At 49.6% G+C, this 22,395-nt stretch overlaps 1 protein-coding gene across 1 annotated transcript in view; it reads right to left on the bottom strand.

Annotated features, from left to right (window-relative positions):
• The window catches only part of LOC146802296 (CD59 glycoprotein-like), a 73,387-nt gene that overhangs the window by 43,217 nt on the left and 7,775 nt on the right, over positions 1-22,395 (bottom strand). The window contains exon 2 of the mRNA XM_085621864.1: positions 5,004-5,048. The gene's annotated coding sequence lies outside the window, so the exon portion shown is untranslated. The remainder of the gene's footprint in view (positions 1-5,003; positions 5,049-22,395) is intronic.

The following is a 22,395-nucleotide window of genomic DNA, read 5'->3' as shown; positions in this document are numbered from 1 at the left end:
TGTGAAAAAGCGACCAGCGAAATCACTTGCTAGTTAATGTTCGGGGGGGGGGCTAAGCAAAAATTTCGGGGGGGGGCTGAATCTTTAGACAGTAGGCAGAGTGGCGCTGATTTCGGGGGTGGGGGGGGCTGAATCTAGGCAGAGTGGAGCTGCGGGGGTTCTTAGAAGGGGTGAACCAACAGCGAGGCCTCATTAACATGCAAATGGTCTTTTTAAAGACCTGTGAAGTGCTCGGGCGCGGCTTTGTGTCTGCCCGGGAAGCGGTCTCATCCCGGGCTGCCACACACGATGGGGGGGGCTGAAGCCCTTTGAGTTCAATGGGTGTTGCGCGCCTGCTTCAAGTGGATGCTTTTTCAATATTATATACAAGCCACAGTTACTGCTAATTTATCTTATGCAACTAACAACGATTGACAAAGCCAATAGTCCTAACTTGTTGTAGGTATCATGTTACTTGTTGTATCATTATGCCTGGATGCAATGACAAAAGAGACAGCAAAATACAAGTCGTATAGACCCCGCGCAACACCGCCCCCCACCGCCACCCATTTTTTTTTATCCCACTTAAAGCCCTGGGTAGGATACTCAACAACAGGGCCGAACTGGAACCCCAAAGTAGGCCTGGCAATTATGTCGGACCAGCTGGAGGGTCATGGGGGAGGTTAACTGTGAAGCACTTTTGCTACAGGAAACGCCTGATGCCCGGGCAAGCCAGCCCGGCCCTGCTCAACAACCCCGTTCTCTCCCGCATGCGGGAGAGAACGGGGTTGTTGAGCAGGCACCGCACCCAAGCCAACGGACCACGCACGCAACTTGGGCTTCATCCTGGACTCCTCCCTATCAATGACCAGACAAGTCAACGCCGTCTCCTCATCCTGCTTCCACACCCTCCGCATGCTCCGCAAGATCTTCCGTTGGATCCCGACCGAGACCAGGAAGACGGTCACCCAGGCCCTCGTCACCAGCAGACTAGACTACGGAAACACCCTCTACGCCGGGACAACAGCCAAGCTCCAGAAAAGACTTCAGCGTATCCAGAACGCCTCCGCCCGACTCATCCTGGACGTCCCCCGACGCTGCCACATCTCGAGCCACCTGAAAGACCTGCACTGGCTCCCTGTCAACAAGAGGATCACGTTCAGACTCCTCACCCATGCACACAAATCCCTCCACAACCTGGGCCCAAGGTACCTCAATGACCGCCTGACCTTCTACACGCCCACCCGCCAGCTACGCTCCACGAACCTCGCCCTCACCGCCGTCCCTCGCATCCAGAGAGCCACCGCCGGAGGAAGATCCTTCTCCCACCTGGAGGCTAAGACATGGAACTCCCTGCCCATCCACCTCCGGCTGACCCAGGACCACATCGCCTTCAGGAAACAGCTCAAGACCTGGCTGTTCGAGCAGTAGCAAACCCCCTCCCCCAAGCGCCTTGAGACCCTTCCGGGTGAGTAGTGCGCGATATAAATTCCATGATTGATTGATTGATTGTGTGTGTGCCCAGCCCGGGCTGCCACACACGGTGGGGGGGGGGTCGGCTTGGTGTGTGCACTGCCAGCAACCTGCCAGGCCAGTGCACAACACTTGCATCACCCTCTCTCTGCCTGCCACTGCGCTCCATGCTTCTGAAAGGTAAGAAAAACGTGCATTTGCGTTTCAAATGTCGGATCCTGCAGCAGCACACTTCCAAAGCCCATACATCACAGCAGGCGGGCAACTAGAGCCAAATTTCGGGGGGGGGGGCTGAAAAAGATTTCGGGGGGGGGGGGCTAAGTCTTCCAGCCATAGGCAGAGTGGCTGTAAGAAGGGGTGAAAACACAACAAAAGCCTCATTAACGAGTAAATGATCTTTTAAAGACCTGTGAAGTACTCGGGTGCGGCTGCAATTAGACGGACGCCAGCCCGCGAGGCTGTCTCAGCCGGGCTGACACACATGACGGGGGTGGCTGAAGCCCGGTGAGCCCAATGGGTGTTGCGCGCCTGCATGACAGTAACCCGATTCAAGGCCCCATTCTCCCTATTTTTTTCGAAAAAATCTCCCACTTTGCTCTTCTAAAATGTTGGCATGTATGCATTGTATGCGCCTAGCGTCTAACTCTTTCAACAAACACATCCCTTTTAGGTCTCGCTGAGCCAGCGCATGCGCTGTACTGCGAGACTTTTAGTTAGTGGCTTTTCCGAGAATTCTAGTCCACACACAGTTTAAGAAGTACGAAGTGAATGAAAGTGTCAGAAAACCGTCCCCGCGTAGCAAAAAATGAACAGAGGTGGCTTATTTCTGCATACCTTTTTTTATTAGAATGCCCTCCTGGACGAGATCTAAATAGTCAATGTACTGCTGAATAGCTAGCTTGTAAATAAAATACTTAGATTTCCGCTTTGTTTTTTTCTCTTTTTAATGTCATTTATATTAGGGATTCCTTTACAATCCGTATTTGAGGCACATGTCCACCAGTTACCCTTTTAAAGAAAGGATTTGTGTTCATAACTATGTTGTACTGTCTTCGAATACCTGAAACAAGCATACACGAACACCTAGCTTCGGTTTTCTCATTACAGACTATTTCTGACATTACGAATCAATTGTAATAAGAAAATGTGGCATTGCATTTCGCTGCATTCTGCTATTCCTTGCTGCGCCATTTAAGATTACGTATGCTTGTTTAAACAGAGGAATCGTTTACAAATGTCTACACTTGGCATTGTCTTCAGTGTGCGCAAGTTCCTAGATAGGTTGAGCCATATATGAAGCTATGGGTCCAGAGACTGCCCTTTATTCGCACTGACGTTGCAGCGCTCGGGTGGTCAACTCAGCAGGTGCTGCTCACTCAGGCGGAAGGACCTGCCAAGGAGCTTTCACGTCGGCTGTTCCCTGAATAGCATGAGTTCTCGGCGATCTAAGATGCGTTATGAGTCAGCGTGAACATATTAAACTTAAATTTAATTAGGTAGATAGTGCAAAATCCAAATGTTGGCTCTGCTGGCTGGATGTGTGCCTTGGGGTTTAGATGGGAACGTCTCTCTTGTGTCTTTTTTATGCAGCTGCTGCAATTTCTTGGTGATTTTTGGCACCTCAGTGTACTGCGGCTGTTATTATTTATGTGGACGGCATCACTGTGGGATTCCGTTCAGCTTGTTGTATTTGATTTAACGTTGTGCATTTCTAATACTGGTGCCGGAAGTCTGTGAAATGCTTTCAATTTGAGATTCCTGTATTCATAATAACCATTATCAAGGGGGTAATAACACCACACCCATTAGAATATTTAGTTTTCTTTTATTTTCTCAATGTAAAAAAACTCTTATTATATAATCATAATGCATAATGTGTTTATAGAGTAACTTCAAGATTGGCACCGTGCTGGCTCCTTTGTCCATAGTGGTATTAGCTTCGGGAGAAACAAGCATTGGCATAGCCAATAGGTCTCGCCTTTGGGACCGTATTAGTGTTTAGCCATGCAACACTTGATGTTGTTGCACCAAGGATATTGTGCTGCATAACTCAAAACGTATAAGGTCCCAAAGGCGAGACCTATTGGCTATGCCAATACTTGTTATTTTTCAATTGTATTGCTTTGTATGGGTATTATCCTGCAATGACGCGTCCTTTTGTATGTTTCTCCTCCATGTCTCGACGCCCACAAGTGTTGCCTACAACAATTATCTCATGTGTCGTTTTATTCTTCTCTCCAACACAACCAGGCAGCCTGGTTCTGTCACGTGGCTGGCTGCCCGTAGTAAGTTTACCCTGAGACTTCTTCAGGGGATACCCTCCGGGTTGTTCAACACAAGCAGTGGCGAAAGTGTCAACTAACGCTATTAAAGTCTTGGCACTCTCTGGAGGGGGCCAGGACAAGCGAGAGCCCGGCATGGCGTCTCAAAATGCCAGACAGGGAATGTCTGTTATCTTATGGTAACTGAAATTGTTTGGTGGTGCATTATACTGAATAGTGATTTGCTAGATCCTTTTATGGATTTGTACGGATGTGTGTACTAAAGGATGTTGTCGTTTGTCTTGTCGTAATGGGTTGCTTTTGCTCTTCGCCCAGCTTAATATGGTGGTTGAGTTTGGAAGCGTCTTTACTGTATCTCTTGCTTGGATGCGCTGCTGTGCACAAAACTGTGTGGGACATTTAAGATGATTCCTGTGAATGGCTGATATGCAGATCAGTAAGAGGATGTGACTGTACTGTGGAGCTGGGCACATAGTTGTATGATTTAAATGCTGTTTGAATATGAAGAGGCAGGTGTGTCCCTTTTATTCTGTTGGTTCATTGTGAAGTATGAATATAAAGTGATATGTATATTGAGGTGTGTGGCTTAGAGCTGTTCTGTGAGCATGATGGCGCCGGGGGGGGGGGGGGGGGGGTGACTAAGTTGTAGTGCTGGAGTAGGGTTGTGCTATGAATATAACTTGAGATGGATGAATTTTTGAGGTGTCGCTAGTTGTCCAGCTGTATGGCTTGGAGCCTTTCAGGGATGGTGCCTAATGTGTGCTGTTGGCGGAGGCTTCATTTGTTAGGGCCTCAGCTAATGTCTTCATCCTCCATCAAGCTGCAAGTCACTGTGAGGCTAGCCCCAGAGCACGCACACACCAACATTCCTTACATAACCACATTCTCTCAGCCACACTCGCCCTTTCAAGCACCAGATCACACTGACAGGCTAGTCAAACATGCAAAGCACAGTACAGATTGGACAACGTAGCCCTTAATTTAGAGTTTAGCAGCCAGGGTACTCATCCACAAAATAGTGGAGTGCCTTGTCTGTCAAACCCTCGGCCCTGGCACTCTGCTATAAGCTGAACGGACCATCATCTTTACCGTGACAGTGTCCTTGCTGACACTGTCACGGTAAAAAGTTCATTGGAAAGTTCATTCCAATGGCTTGATGGAGAAGGGACCTTCAAGGTAAGGACATCAGATCACCCACCCTATTTAGAGCAGGTAAAATTCACAATATGACAGTGCTTTAAATGGAAGAAAATAAGTGCAGGTACTCACCAAAAGGAGCAGTGGGCGGAGTTTAGGGGGGGCACAAGGGAGGTGCTAAGGGGGAACAAGGGGCTGGGTTAGCTTTTTGACCGTGCCAAGGTTGTATGCATTGTTTGAATGTGGGATGAATCCGTCCATTAGTTATCTCACAAATAACAATATATATGGCACTTACTAATAAGTGTTTATTACTATCCCAAAAAAACTTTCTTTTTCTTAGCAACTTTAAAATAAGAAAGTATTGAGGAAAGAACAGCAAGTTCTAAATATATGCCTTCTTGTTTGCAGTCAGGTCCTTGCTGCAGGTTCATAACTCACTAAGCTATAATACAGGGATGTTAACTCTTGACCTGCAGGTAACACAAGGTTCTATGCAACACAAACAGTAATCAACTAAGCTATCTACATAACACAACTAATCTGTGATTTACATGTTGCATGCTGTGCTTTCCAGCAGAGACATTGATCCTCTTTGCAATATTATGGTTAGTTGAACCTTTGATTAGAATGTACACAGATCTTTCAAGCAAGTGCATTAACCTCCAGAGTTATCCACATTATTGTTACTTATGATGCCCAAAGCTCACTTGCTTATGCTTTCTGGTTCTCACGATTGGTGAAGTCGCAACTGCAAAAAGCAAGGAATTCATCAGGCAGTCTTTTCATTCACGCCACTAGTGAGTGTTTCTGTAAAACCTGGAAACCAGAGTGGTTTCAAAGAGACATAGTTTGTATAACTTTAGTGAGTAGCATATTCTCTCTCTCTCTCTCTCTCTCTCTCTCTCTCTCTGCCACTGGATGAGAAATGCTGACACACCGACAATAGCGATATTGCTGTTGGTGGCTCAGCCTTTCAACATTCCGTTTTATGTGGTTGAAAGGAGTGGTGGAAGGAGTAAACATGCTGCAGATGTGATATCAGAAAGAATAAAGTTTCTACTAGGCTGATCTGGCTTCACTATGTGTAATAAAAATACACACCATGATCCCACTTGTGTTCATTCAGATAATAATTGATATTATATGCCTTATATACTTACTATAATAAATGTCAAATGCATTCTTGCATTTGCAATTGTCGATGAAATAAATATTAAAAAGAACTTTAAATAGTGTTCAACCGCTGCTCGCGCTATGATTCAGGTGCTATTTCTTTTTTTTTTTTACGACGCCGTGAACGCTGGCTAAATCACAGCGCTTTTTTAACCTTTCCCCGCCCTACTCCATCTTGTTTCTTCTCCCCTCCACCAATTCCCTCCATGTTTCTTCTGGCCGCTTCATAAAGCTTCTTTTGAACTGTCCCATTACAAGGCCTATTGGCTTTGCCAATACTTGTCTTACTTCTTTTTCCCAATTCAGTTAGATTTTTTTGCCAACTCAATAACCCCTTTATCTTCGCTGCTCAACCGTTGCACACTCCAATTTCCTTCAGGGTGGTAGGCAGATTTCTCCACTCCTGCTCATGTACTAATAGAAGGTTTCAGCTTTAAGTTGCCTCCACTGTCACTTACTATGACTTTCAGTAAACCTTCCTTTTTAGGTCTCACCTACGCAGCGTGCATGCGCTGCATAGGAGGGCCTTTAGCCGTCGCTCTGGTCATTTTCAAGCACACACTCGTGCTTGTGGGGGCATCCACCTTGCGGGAGCGAGCAGGGGCGCGCCACAAGCACGAGAGCAGTGCTTGAAAATGAGCTGACAGTGCATGCACGCACCACTCCCGGGCTTGTCTGCATGTTGGAATAACAGCCGCTTTGCCGCTTGCAGATTCCTACTTTGACGCCTCTCATTCAAATTCTCTTTCCTCCATAGCTCTGCTTTCCCAGGTCCCTCGTCTATGCCGCCGTCCACAAGGCCGCCTTCCCTCTTCAGTTTCACGCTTCATCATGTTTTTTGTAAATTCCACGAGCTCGCTGAAAAAGGATTCCGCTCCACTGTAGAAATGTTTCTAGTTTTGATATTTCTTTTTGTCACTTCTTTTTTATTTTTTTACGGAAACGAAAAAAGCTTTTTCACCTTCACTGAAGGTTTGCCTCAAATACTTTCAGGAGGGTTGGAGAGCAAAGAACGCGGATCCCTTCCTGCGCGGTGATTTTGTTTAAAACACATGATTTCTTTCAGACGGCGTCGTCCGTAGAGTAATCAGTTCATCGGTGACTCCCCTACCCCTCCCCCTCAGCTGCATTCCTCGCATCCCACGGATTTTGCCTGCAGGAGCGAGCAGTGCCTCCTTGTTTACATAGAAAAGGTCAGCTTGCCTGCATTACTGAGTATATTGTATGTGTTTTAATTAATCGCCCAATAAAGTATTAAACATGAACCCGCAGCTTTGAGGCCTAAAAACTGATCCTGGCACCTGAGCATTTTGATGAACTGCTCTACCTCTTTATCTCTCCCTCTACCTCTCTACCTCTCTCTCTCTACCTCTCTCTCTACCCCTCTACCTCTCTCTCTACCTCTCTCTCTCTCTACCTCTCTCTCTACCTCTCTACATCTCTCTCTCTACCTCTCTCTCTACCCCTCTACCTCTCTCTCTACCTCTCTCTCTCTCTACTCTTTCTCTCTCTACCTCTCTCTCTCTCTCTACCTCTCTCTCTACCTCTCACCTCTCTCTTGCTACCTCTCTCTACCTCTCTCTACCTCTCTACCTTTCTACCTCTACCTCTCTACCTCTCTCTACCTCTCTACCTCTACCTCTCTCTACCTCTCTCTCGCTACCTCTCTCTCTACCTCTCTACCTCTCTCTCTCTACCTCTCTACACCTCTCTACCTCTCTACACCTCTCTCTACCTCTCTACACCTCTCTATACCTCTCTACCTCTCTCTACCTCTCTACACCTCTCTACCTCTACCTCTCCCTCTCTACCCCTCTAGCTCTCTCTCTACCTTTCTCTACCTCTCTCTCTCTACCTCTCTACCTCTTTCTCGCTATCTCTCTCTACCTCGCTACCACTCTACCTCTACCTCTCTACCTCTCTACCTCTCTCTACCTCTCCCTCTCTACCTCTCTTGCTCTACCTCTCTCTCTCTCTACCTCTCTATCCCTTTCTACCTCTCTACCTCTCTTTAACTCTCTCTACCTCTCTACACCTCTCTACCTCTCTCTACCTCTCTCTACCTCTACCTGTCTACCTCTCTTCCTCTCTCTCTCTACCTCTCCCTCTCTACCCCTCTACCTCTCTCTCTACCGCTCTCTCTCTATCTCTCTCTACCTCTCTACCTCTCTCTACCTCTCCCTCTCTCCCTCTCTCTCTCTACCTCTCTCTCTACCGCACTACCTCTCTCCCCCACTCTACCTCTCTCTCTACCTCTCTACACCTCGCTACACCTCTCTCTACCTTTCTCCCTCTCTCTACCTCTCTCCCTCTCTCTACCTCTCTATCTCTCTCTCTACCTCTCTCTCTCTACCTCTCTCTCTCTCTCTACCTCTCTACCTCTCTCTACTTCTCTCTCTCTACCTCTCTCTACCTCTCTCTCTCTACCTCTCTCCCTCTACCTCTCTCTACATCTACCTCTCTACCTCTCTCCACCTCTCTCTACTTCTCTCTACCTCTCTCTACCCCTCTCTCTACCTCTCTCTCTACCGCTCTCTCTCTACCTCTCTCTACCTCTCTCTACCTCTCCACCTCTCTCTACCTCTCCCTCTCTACCTCTCTCTCTCTACCTCTCTCTCTACCGCACTACCTCTCTTCCCCACTCTACCTCTCTCTCTACCTCTCTACACCTCGCTACACCTCTCTCTACCTTTCTCCCTCTCTCTACCTCTCTCCCTCTCTCTACCTCTCTCTCTCTCTCTCTCTCTCTCTACCTCTCTCTCTCTACCTCTCTCTATCTCTCTACACCTCTCTATACCTCTCTACACCGCTCTACACCTCTCTACCTCTCTCTACCTTTCTACTTCTACCTCTACATCTCTCTACCTCTCTACCTCTCTCTACCTCCCCACCTCTCTACCTCTACCTACATCTCTCTCTACCTCTCTACCTCTCTCAAAGATGGCTGAAGCGTCTACGTGGGATGTGGTGGACTAAGTGGCAACCGGACCCTGATAGCACTACTTGTCCTTAAAAAAAAAACAAGCATTGGCATAGCTAATAGGTCTCTCCTTTGGGACCTCATAAGTGTTTAGTTATCCAGTACAATATCCTTGGTGCAACAACATCAAGTGTTGCATGGCTAAACACTTATAAGGTCCTTGGTGCAACAACATCAAGTGTTGCATGGCTAAACACGTATAACGTATCAAAGGCGAGACCTAATGGCTATGCCAATGCTAGCTTGTCCTGGTGAATGCCACGTACCCTTTGGGCCAGTATGGCAGAAACATGTTGATGACAATGGTGGTCACAGGGTGCTAGTTGCCCTAATCGCCACATTTTTGTTTTTAATACCAAGTAAATGCCTAGTGAATACATTTATTTTGGTTTTTACATTGGTTTTTAAGAATCACTTTTTCGCGGGCCCCCACTTAGATGTTAAAAGTGTCTCCCTGTCTGAAGGTGTAGGCCCGCTCTCTACCAAACGCGGTTTCTAGAGAGCGAGGACTGCCAATGATGAAGCATGACACATGGTAGCGTGTGAGGACAGTCCTTTGCATTTTCTGAGATGCCCAGCACCCCACTAATTAGTGCTTAGTGCTTGTCAGAACTCGGCCACTTTTCCAAAACCACTGTTCATTCAGTGTAGCTTCTTTTGTGTGTGCATAATAGTATTTTAGTCAATTTTGTTAACATATGGCCATTTACAGCCAACAAATGTCCCCATAAATAAGCACAATACATGATGGACAACAAGTTGGATGGTGCAATGAAATTTGTTATGCAAGGGAGTACAGGTATGAAATGTCACATATTTTTTTTTTTTTTTTTGGGAAACCTTTATTACAGATTTCAAGAGATATACAAGTATGGGCCTACAACCTTCAGGCCGGCCGCTAGTAGACAGTGAGACCATGAAACATATTCATAAACGCTAGCAGCAAGCAGTAAAAAGTCCCACAGATCAAAAATCATTTGCGGCCACATTGCCCAACCATCCCAAATGGCGGTTTCATTTTAAATGAAAAAACGAGAAACAAACCCACAAGGCAGGAAAAATCTCGGCAACAGTATGTGCTCCCCTCGGGAGGGCTCTACCAACCTACAAGAATAAGAGGGGGGGAAGGGCAGGGGCAGAAACAAAGTGGTTACGGTAACACAGAATCAAGAGAATGTGCAGACTAGGGAGACAGGGCCGCCGCCAGGTCGGGCGTCAGTGGCGGGGTACAGATCTCGCCGCGGTAGGAGTTCCAGGGGCCCCACACCTTTGCCCATTTCCCAGGCCTACCTCTCGCCACATACACAACCTTTTCTCGGAACATACACCAATCCATATTTTCCTTCCATACCGAAATCGTGGGTGACCTCTGGGAGCCCCACAATTGTGCTATGTCACGCTTGGCCACCATATATCCCAATGTCACCCACCACGTTTGCGTCACCGTATAATCAGTCGGCTCCCACACATTCAGCAGGCACCTCCTAGCCTCGGGGAGCAGCGCAACATGCGTGACCGCTTGCAACACCTCATGCACATCACGCCAGAATCGAGACACCTCCGGACATTCCCACAGAATGTGGAGGAAGGTCCCTAACATGCCACACCCACGCTTACACATCCCATCCACCGCGTATCCCATGCGCATCAGGCCCGGTCCCGTAACGTTAACCCTGTGGAGTATTTTGAGCTGGACGAAACGAAGGCGGGCCGGTATGGCCACCTCTTTCGGGGAGGCAACCGCAGATACCCAATCCTCGTCGTCCAGCTCCAATCCATCAGCGACCCATGCCTCACGGAGGGTGGCAAGCAGTCCCGAGCGATCGTTGATGAGCTTTTTATAGATCAATGAGATAGTGCCATCCGGTACATGCCCATCTAGCACTCTATCCTCCAAGGGAGAGCACTCCGGGATGGACGCGACCTCCGGGAACACGGACGACAACGCGTGGCGAACCTGTACATACCGAAAGTATTCCCTGTCATGCAACTGGTATTCCGCTTTCAGCAGATCAAACGTTTTAAATCCCCCCTTCGTCCAAAGATCGCCCACCCTGCTAATGCCGATCGTGTCCCACTTCTCGAAACCTTTCGTCGTCCACAAACAACCCAGTCGTTCAGAGGCATACAGTGGCGTCGCCCGGGTCAACCGATCTTTCCAACCCATCGCCGAGTTTGCCGCATGCCACACCCGTACCGCGACCCGTGTCGGACCAGTCAAACGTGCGTCGAGCGATCTGGAGTAGAGCGCACGATTGTAGTCGCCACCCGGCAACAACAATTTGTCCATTTCAAAAGCCGGATTAAGGGCGGGCCCATAAAGCCCGTGGTTTATAGCAGCCAGCTGGGAGGCCCAGTAATAACGTTTGATGTCGGGGAGGGCGACCCCCCCATCGTACCACGGGAGCGTCAGCTTCGCGAGGGCGATCCGCGGCCTCCCATCCCAAAACAGTTGGCGTTGCAGACCCTCCACCTCCCGAAAGTAACTAGCCGGAACGACATCCATCGTGTTTTGCAAGGCATATAAAAACCGTGGCAACGACATCATTTTAAACAGCGCCGCCCGGCCGAGCTGCGAGAGCGGCAAGCACCTCCAACGCGCCACATCCGCCCTCAAACGTTGGAGGGGGGGGAGTAGGTTCTGTGTGTATCGGGCCGCAGAGTCCAGGGTAATAAAAATACCCAGATACTTAAATCCCTGTTGAGCAACCTGGATAGGACAACCCCGCGGGAGGATAGGGGCCTCCCCTGAGAGGACATATACACAGGATTTAGCCCAGTTGATGACTAGGCCTGAGTTGCGGCCAAAGGAATTCAGCACATCCACTAACACAATCAACGATTCACGCGGGGAAGCAAGATACAAAAGAATATCGTCCGCGTAGAGAGAGACTCGATCCTCATACTCAGGAGTCCATCGGAGACCACGAATCGAAGGGTGCCACCGCAGCCACTCCGCCAGGGGCTCCAAGGCGAGCGCAAAGAGGAGAGGCGACAGCGGGCAACCCTGTCGCGTGCCCCTACCCAATTCAAAAGGAGCCGACACTCTACCATTCACCACCACCTGGGCCAGCGGTCCGGAATACAACAATTTCACCCAGCCAATGAATCCCGGGCCAAACCCAAACTTCCCCAGCGTCGCCCAGATATATGGCCACTCAAGCATGTCGAATGCCATAGTGGCGTCCAGGGACGCCAAAATGGCTGGCTCACGTATGAACGGAACCCTCGAGAGCACCCCATGCAGACGCCGCAGGTTAAGCGCGGTGTTGCGATGAGGGATAAAACCGGACTGGTCCTGATGGATCAGGTCACACACCACGCTGACCAGCCGATTAGCCAGCACCTTGGCCAGAATTTTGGGTTCCGCATTCAAAAGCGAAATGGGCCTGTAAGAAGTGACCCGATCACGCGGCCTCCCCTCCTTGTGAATAACCACGATAGTGGCCAGACGCTGGTCCAGCGGGAGGGAACCCGCCGCCCGAGCCGCGAGGAACATATCACGAAGATGCGGCGCCAATGTATCCGGCCGCAATTTGTACAATTCTATGGGAAGGCCATTAGGACCCATGGCCTTGCCAGAGGCGACTGAACGTATGGCCAGAGCGATCTCCTCAGACGTCGGAGTCGCGTCCATCAACGATTTATCCTCCTCCGAAAGGGAAGGCAACGCAATATCTTTAAGCAGGTCGCGGGAATCCTCCTCCGAGCGAGAAGATACCGGGGAATACACCCCGCGAAAATACTCTGCGAAGCAATCAACAATTTCACACGGATCAGTAACATACACACCCTGCACTCTCTCAACCAGCGGAACGACTCGACTCGCTCTCTCCTTTTTATCCAGCCACGCGATCAGTTTTCCAGCTTTATCACCCATATCATACAGTCGCCCCTGCTGCTCCCTACTCAGGCCCCTGGCCGCCTCGGTGACTAGGGCCTTGTAGTCCGCTTGTTTGATCCTGAGAGCATGCAGTTTGTCGTCCGTGACACCACAATCCAGGTCACCCTCCAACTCAGTTATCTCAGACTCGATACGGGTCACCCCCTCCCGCTCACACCTCTTGGAGTGGGAAATGAGGGACAGGGCCTCCCCCCGGAGTACCGTTTTGAACGCCTCCCACAGAGAAACAGCAGACGACACTGATCCCACATTATCTCCAAAATATTGCTCAAGGGATTTAATCAAATCTGCGCGAATCGCGGGATTACGCAGGTACCAGGGGTTGATTGGGACCACCCTCCCCTCCATCCCCGGGACAATATCAAAGTGCAACAAGAGAGGGGAGTGGTCTGAAATACCCCGAGCAAGATGCCGCACCTCCCCGACCCTCCCCGCCTGTGCCGCTGGCATCAGAACATAGTCAAGTCTCGAAAGACTACCATGAGCCCCGGAATGAAAGGTGTATTGTACTTGCGCAGGATGTTTTAGCCGCCAACAATCCACCAGACCCAGGGTATCTAAGAGGCCAGACAACCAAGTTTGGGCCCGGGGGAGATCCCTGGGTGGGTGACGATCCTCAGTTCCGGAGACCACAGCATTAAAATCCCCACCAACCACTAAGATACCCTCCGGCAGCCCAAGAAGAAGGCGCCCCAAATCAGCAAAAGTAGTCGTCTGCAACCCCGGCGGGACATAAACGGAAACCAAAACAACTACTTTACCCTCCCATCTACCCACCAGAGCCGTATATCGCCCCCTGTCATCATGGAGCACCTCGTCAACCTCCAACGGGAGCGAGGTTTTAACCATAATGCCCACACCCCTCGAACCAGAGGTGAAGCCCGAATGGGCCACAAGGCGATAGCCCCGCCGATTCATAGCACAGAAGGAGTTACCAATAAGGTGTGTTTCTTGCAAGAACACAATATCAGGTGAAAACCGTTTTAAGAACTGCAGGACCACCCCCCGTTTTATCCTGTCCCCCAGTCCGTTAACATTCCAGGAAAGAAGTCTCAGTCCCCTACCCCCCATCACAGCCAAGACCAATCTGTCCCCTCCCAGAGAGCACCTTGAATAGAACACAACAATATGTCTGCCTTGTGGTACAAACAAACAATACCCAACCCCAACCCAAAATTCCAAACAAAACTCCCCCCTCCCTGCACCCCTGCGTGAGCCCAAACAGCCCCCCCAACTTGCAGTGTGCCTGTCGCCCCTGCATTAACTAGACTACAAAGACCCCCTGGAGGAGGAAAGAGAACCCCCTCGAGACACACCACAACCTCCACGGGAGGGGGAGCAAAGCACGACAGTCAAGAAACCCTGAGCACAGCCAAAAGGTGGCATCATCAGGAATTAGCCCCAGTATCAATACCGCTGGCCCGGTCCAGTGGGCACTCTCCTCCCGCGGCCCCCAGACCCTCTCGATCATGTCCCCTAGGCAAAGTGTCCAACCAGTCCCCGGCCGTCTCCGGACGGTCAAAGAAATGAGAGCGACCCTCGGACTCCACGCGCAGTCTGGCCGGGAAAAGCATGGCGTATTTCAAGTTCATATCTCGGAGCCGCCGCTTAACGCCCATGAAACCCAGCCTCTGCTTCTGGACCGCTTGAGTGAAGTCAGGATAGAAGTTCACCTCCACGTTCTCCAGCTTAAGCGGCCCCTGCACTCTAGAAGCTTGTAAGATCGCATCCCTGTCCCGAAAGTTGAAGATACGGGCAATAAGAGGCCGCGGGGGAGCTCCGACCTTCGGCTTGCCACCAGGAACTCTATGGGCCCTCTCCACCGCAAAGAATTTACTCAAACCTCGAGGCTGCAGACGATTAGAGATCAGATCCTCCACAAAGAGATCCGCCGCCGAATCCTCCAATCCCTCTGGCACCCCGATGATGCGAACGTTGTTCCTCCGGGCCCGACTCTCGGAATCTTCCAGTCGCCGATCCGTGAGCGCACTGGCCTGCCGGAGCCGACGTACCTCCGTCTGGAGGGACGCCACCTCAGCCGTGAGGACCGACGCGGTGTGAGCCAAAGAATCCACCCTGTCATTTGTCTTGGAAAGATCTGCCCTGACAAGGTTAACATCGATGAGAACCGCGTCGAGTTTGTGCGCCAGGGTATCAAATTGTTGACCCACCGAGGTCTTCATCTCCGCGATGGCGCCCATGATGTCCTGCAAAGTCAGATCCATCGGCAAATCCGGGGCATCTGTGGGGTACTCAGGGGACTTATGCGACCCGCCGGGAGAACCCCTCGGCAGGGTATAGCGATCCATGATGTTGACTTGAGTTGCAGCGCCACGCCGGGTCGACTTGGCACTTGGCCTCTCGCCATCCTGCTTCGTCGCCATCGTCCAGTATCCCGTACACCCACGAGTCCTACCGCGGAGAGAGAACAATCAAGACCAAGGACCCCAGAGGTCGCCTCAGAAAGGCGGAGCAGGTCCCCGCAGGGCAGGCAGGGTCCCCCAGCGAGGCAACCACCACACTCAGAAAGGCCGTGATCCCACTCGCGACGATGGCAAGAGGGCTCAAAAGCGAAAGTGAAAGTGTGGGGTACGCGACTCGCCAGGCTCGTCCCGCCGTTGTTGTTCACTTCTCCACTGGATCACCCCCAAACTCTAGTCCGGGGTCAGGAGAGGAGCAGGCCGCAAACTTCAATCGATGCCCAGCACGGCACACGGGGTCCGATTGAAATCCGGAAAACGGGTACCACCTCGGCTCAGGTTCACCAACACAGTCCCCTCAACCGAATCAGGATGAAGACAGGATAAATGTAGGAGGTCGCGGAGGTCCTCGGGAGCCTCGCACCTACGCGGCCATCTTGGTTGCGCGCTAGGCTCCTCCTCAAAAATGTCACATATTTTATTTGGCCTTCAAAGGTGCACCTACATCAAGGTGAGTTGTGTGTGAGAGGTAGGTTATAATAAGTCCTGAGGGAGGGTTTTAAAGTCGCCAAGATTGGCACCCGCATTCACGAGTGGCCAAGACCACATCTCTGGCTGTACATAATTGTGACTTGTCCTGGGTCTGAACTAGGCTATGCACTGGTAGCAGGTGAGTGTGTGGTGTCACAGGACCCGGATGTTGGTTGTTCCCATACCAGATGGACCAGCGGCCTTACTAGGTCCCACAGGAGTGACTGGTGCTTATCAGCCAGGAACTGACTGAGCTGAAGGAGCTCATCATGCCAAATTACATTTTCGTGTTCAGCAGAGGGAGACATTCTTTGTGTATTTCCAAAGTATTCTAGGAGAGTCAGCTCTTGATCTTCAGGAGCTGATTGTGTTTATTCATTAGGCATGTGTTTTCCTGCTGACAATTGTTCAGGTTGGAGTTCATGTAGTGCAAGGACCTTCTATGTTATCAACACCATGGCACACAGAGCCTTGCTTGTTAAAGAAGTTCTCCTCCCAGATGGGACTTTTTCCCAGACCATCCCCTCACTCATGGGAAGACGTCTAATGTGTCCATCTTTTTAATTGGGAGGTGGCAGAGTGACATGAGGTGAGATGTGACATGGTCATTTTAGGAAGGAAGAGGCCCAGTGCTCACTTGGTCATCCCTGCTCAGGTTAAGAATGGAAAGAACACAGCAGCAGCACCTGGGTGGTGCAGTGCTACTGGGAATCCATCCAGTGTAGACGCAAGTTGGATGTGTGAGTTGGCATGTCCTGTGTAGTTGTCTCAGGGGAGTGTCCAAAGGTGCTGGGAATGAGATATTAACACCTATTGGTACATGGACACGTGGTAGGGTTTGGACCTTAAAACACACACATTTTCAAGCATGACTTAGTGTGACTTGGGTGATAAACATGTGACAGACACCAATTCAACATATAATCCAAGAATAGGGTACAAGAGTACAGGGATCCTAGAAAGTTATGTAGCTTGCCCACTCATGTCAATGTGTGGACGGACCCTGAGATGGCAGCCGCTGTCCAACAGTATTGCTGGGGGGTTGTTGATATGTTTCCTAGGGAGGAGCAGGTCACAGAGGAGGCCCCTGGGTCAGGAGGCAGTGGTGAGCTTGGACATCTGATGTATCTGACTTTACTATGGGGACATTTACTCCAGTCACGTGGCCATCATCTGTACCCAATGTCTGGTAGTAATACTGCAACTACATGGATATATACCATGTATTGTATGCTGACATTGCAATAAAGAATGTCATACATCAGTGTCTCCCTGACCCATCAGAGTGGGTGGGTGTTCTTATCAAAGAATGGTGAGTCTGCAGCTACAATGGACACTCGTCATTGGTACAGCCTTATTGCCCACTGTACAGGTTTATACTGGTTGCTAAAAGTCCTAAACCCGAGTCACAACTATAACAAAGGAGACAGTCCTTAACAACCGGTGCATAAGGGCTATACGAAGATTATGACCTTCCACCCAGTCAGGGAAAGCCAGCAATTATGTTGGCAGCTGGTCTCTATTTTGTAAATGTTTAAACATTTTGACTGAATTTTTCATCTTCATTGTGTCCCATTGCATCAATGTGTGTGTCTTTAAATCGGATGTCAAAGCTAATAAACTTTTATGAAACAAAAAAAGTGTTAGTTCCGAGCTCTTTTAAGGGTTTACGTGGCAAGCAATCGAACCTCCAAGTTCATAAGGGATAAACATAGACATTGAAAGGACAGCTATAGACACAGACATTGATAGGACAGCTATAGGCAGAGACATTGAAAAGACAGCTATAGGCACAGCCATTGAAAGGACAGCTATAGACACAGACATTGAGAGGACATCTATAGGCACAGACATGGAAAGGACAGCTATAGGCACAGCCATTGAGAGGACAGCTATAGGCAGTGACATTGAAAGGACAGCTATAGGCACAGCCATTGAGAGGACAGGTATAGGCACAGCCATTGAAAGGACAGCTATAGGCACAGCCATTGAAAGGACAGCTAGAGGCACAGCCATTGAAAGGACGGCTATAGGCACAGACATTGAAAGGACGGCTATAGGCACAGCCATTGAAAGGACAGCTATAGGCACAGCCATTGAAAGGACGGCTATAGGCACAGACATGGAAAGGACAGCTATAGACACAGACATTGATAGGACAGCTATAGGCAGAGACATTGAAAGGACAGCTATAGGCACAGCCATTGAAAGGACAGCTAGAGGCAGAGACATGGAAAGGACAGCTATAGGCACAGCCATTGAGAGGACAGGTATAGGCACAGACATTGAAAGGACAGCTTTAGGCACAGCCATTGAGAGGACAGGTATAGGCACAGACATTGAAAGGACAGCTATAGGCAGAGAAATTGAAAGGACAGCTTTAGGCACAGGTATTGAGAGGACAGGTATAGGCACAGCCATTGAAAGGACAGCTATAGGCACAGCCATTGAAAGGACGGCTATAGGCACAGACATTGAAAGGACAGACATTGAAAGGACAGCTATAGGCAGAGACATGGAAAGGACAGCTAGAGGCAGAGACATGGAAAGGACAGCTATAGGCACAGCCATTGAGAGGACAGCTATAGGCAGAGACATTGAAAGAACAGCTATAGGCACAGCCATTGAAAGGACAGATATAGGCAGAGACATTGAAAGGACAGCTTTAGGCACAGGTATTGAGAGGACAGGTATAGGCACAGCCATTGAAATGACAGCTATAGGCACAGCCATTGAAAGGACGGCTATAGGCACAGCCATTGAAAGGACAGCTATAGGCAGAGAAATTGAAAGGACAGCTATAGGCACAGACATTGAAAGGACAGACATTGAAAGGACAGCTATAGGCACAGCCATTGAAAGGACAGCTATAGGCACAGACATTGAAAGGACAGCTATAGACACAGGCATTGATAGGACAGCTAAAGGCAGAGACATTGAAAGGACAGCTATAGGCACATCCATTGAAAGGACAGCTAGAGGCAGAGACATGGAAAGGACAGCTATAGGCACAGCCATTGAGAGGACAGGTATAGGCACAGACATTGAAAGGACAGCTATAGGCACAGACATTGAAAGTACAGCTAGAGGCAGAAACATGGAAAGGACAGCTATAGACACAGACATTCATAGGACAGCTATAGGCACAGCCATTGAAAGGACAGCTAGAGGCAGATACATGGAAAGGACAGCTATAGGCACAGCCAATTAGGGGACAGGTGTTGGCAGAGACATTGAAAGGACAGACATTGAAAGGACAGCTATAGGCACAGACATTGAAAGGACAGCTATAGGCACAGCCATTGAGAGGACAGCTATAGGCACAGCCATTGAGAGGACAGCTATAGGCACAGACATTGAAAGGACAGCTATAGGCACAGCCATTGAGAGGACAGCTATAGGCAGTGACATGGAAAGGACAGCTAGAGGCAGAGACATGGAAAGGACAGCTATAGGCACAGACATTAAGAGGACAGCTATAGCCACAGACATTGAGAGGACAGCTATAGACACAGACATTGAGAGGACATCTATAGGCACAGATATGGAAAGGACAGCTATAGGCACAGCCATTGAGAGGACAGCTATAGGCAGAGACATTGAAAGGACAGCTATAGGCACAGCCATTGAGAGGACAGGTATAGGCACAGCCATTGAAAGGACAGCTATAGGCACAGCCATTGAAAGGACAGCTATAGGCACAGCCATTGAAAGGACGGCTATAGGCACAGACATGGAAAGGACAGCCATTGAAAGGACAGCTATAGGCACAGGCGTTGAAAAGACAGCTATAGACACAGACATTGAGAGGACAGCTATAGGCACAGACATGGAAAGGACAGCTATAGGCACAGACATTGAAAGTACCGCTATAGGCACAGACATTGAAAGTACAGCCATTGAAAGGACAGCTATAGGCACAGACATTGAGAGGACAGCTATAGGCACAGACATTGAAAGTACAGCCATTGAAAGGACAGCTATAGGCACAGACATTGAGAGGACATCTATAGGCACAGACATTGAAAGGGCAGCTATAGGCACAGACATGGAAAGGACAGCTATATACACAGGCGTTGAAAGGACAGCTATAGGCACAGACATTGAAAGGACAGCTATAGGCACAGACATTGAAAGGACAGCTATAGGCACAGCCATTGAAAGGACAGCTATAGGCACAGCCATTGAAATCAGAGCTATAGGTCCATACATTGAAAGGACAGCTATAGGCCCATACATTGAAAGCAGAGCTATAGGCAGAGACATGGACAAGACAGCTATAGGCACAGACATTGAAAGCAGAGCTATAGGCACAGACATGGAAAGGATAGCTACTCATGAACCATGCCGTCAGTGTGTTCATTGGTGGTATGAAGGGGTGCTGTATTCTTGCTTCCTCCTTGGTAAGGAATTCCCCCTAGGTGAGGTAGATGTGGTTCGAACAAAACAAAATGGTGCTAATCAGAGAACTACATTTGGCGAGGCAATCCAGAGTCATCAGAGTGATAGAACAAAGGGGGTTCTATCTGGTCTTCTGAGTGAGATGGGTCTCACTCAATGAGTGGATGAATGATCATAGAATCCAATACCCGGCCTTCCCTCAGCAATATGACCCTCTTGCCCATCCCAAACGAGGATTGCTTAATCTTATTGTACAGGTGAATGGTCCACGCATCAATGGGCGTATGACCTCTTGCCTCAAAATTGGCAACGAAGGCTTCTTAGAGATTTCCTTATTTCTGTCCTGAGTGGAGGCACCGACCCAGACTGCCGCGCTGGTGTTGTTGAGCCCCACAATGTGGAGATAATCAGGATCCTGAGGTGCAGCAAATCTAATTTCTTATGAAGCAGTGAGAAGCAGCCAAAGTTCCTGCACAAGGGGAAGAAAGCTCTGCGGAGCCATATTTATTAAGAAGGATCAGGTGCTGCTCACTACCCCTTGCTGCCTAGTGCCACGCACAACCTTTGCACCGTGCTGCAGAGTTGTGAGCAAGCTGTCTAGTATAGGATTTGTACTGGAAGCATCCTCTCCCAACACAAGATCCTAATCCTAGACTATTTGTATATATTCCACATAGTCAATCTCTGGAATGTGTGAGAAAATGAAGACGTTTCTCCATTTTAGTGCCTGCTTCAAGGAACCATTTTTAACACAAAGACCAGCATTGCTATCTTAGTACAAGAGGGTTCGTATCAAAAGCTATGTGTGTGTATGTGTGCGCTAATCCACCAAGCTACACCCATGTAACACCCCTTTGATGCAAAGTGGTGCAAAGCAGCACAAAATACAATTTGTGCTGAGAAAAGGGCCCTTTTTGCACTGGAATTCAAATACCTATGTAAGAGGTTCTTCTGCTTTGCATCCATTTGTGTGGCTTTGTTCTGGCCCAATCATTTAGTTAATCCTGCGCTCTCTTTCTGTTAAGCAAACTCAGCTGTCAAGTTAGAAAAATATGGCAAACCCCTGCTGCGCATAGCATTGTAGGGCTGGGGCTGGCCACGGGACCAGGTCTACACACCAAGCCCTTCTCCCAACTCACCGCTCACGACTAATTAACATTGGCAAAAGCCACCCTGCGGCCAACCCACCATGAGAAGAAGTGGCCACAGGGCCTGGTCTGTTGTTATCGCCTCTGTCCAACCCACCATGAGAAGAAGTGGCCACAGGGCCTGGTCTGTTGCCAATACCTCTGTCCAACCCACCATGAGAAGAAGTGGTCACAGGGCCTGGTCTGTTGCCATCGCCTCTGTCCAACCCACCATGAGAAGAAGTGGCCACGGGGCCTGGTCTGTTGTTATCGCCTCTGTCCAACCCACCATGAGAAGAAGTGGCCACAGGGCCTGGTCTGTTGCCAATACCTCTGTCCAACCCACCATGAGAAGAAGTGGTCACAGGGCCTGGTCTGTTGCCATCGCCTCTGTCCAACCCACCATGAGAAGAAGTGGCCACGGGGCCTGGTCTGTTGTTATCGCCTCTGTCCAACCCACCATGAGAAGAAGTGGCCACAGGGCCTGGTCTGTTGCCAATACCTCTGTCCAACCCACCATGAGAAGAAGTGGCCACAGGGCCTGGTCTGTTGTTATCGCCTCTGTCCAACCCACCATGAGAAGAAGTGGCCACAGGGCCTGGTCTGTTGCCAATACCTCTGTCCAGCCCACCATGAGAAGAAGTGGTCACAGGGCCTGGTCTGTTGCCATCGCCTCTGTCCAACCCACCATGAGAAGAAGTGGCCACGGGGCCTGGTCTGTTGCCATCACCTCTGTCTAACCCACCATGAAAAGAAGTGGCCACAGGGCCTGGTCTGTTGCCATCACCTATGTCCAACCCACCATGAGAAGAAGTGGCCACAGGGCCTGGTCTGTTGCCATCGCCTCTGTCCAACCCACCATGAGAAGAAGTAGCCACAGGGCCTGGTCTGTTGCCATCATCTCTGTCCAACCCACCATGAGAAGAAGTGGCCACAGGGCCTAGTCTGTTGCCATCCCCTCTGTCCAACCCACCATGAGAAGAAG

This window comes from Triturus cristatus, chromosome 8 (genome assembly GCF_964204655.1).
Source record: "Triturus cristatus chromosome 8, aTriCri1.1, whole genome shotgun sequence".
NCBI lineage: Eukaryota > Metazoa > Chordata > Amphibia > Caudata > Salamandridae > Triturus > Triturus cristatus.
The sequence above is the reverse complement of the archived record's forward strand: the minus strand, read 5'-3'. Positions and strand labels throughout refer to the sequence as shown.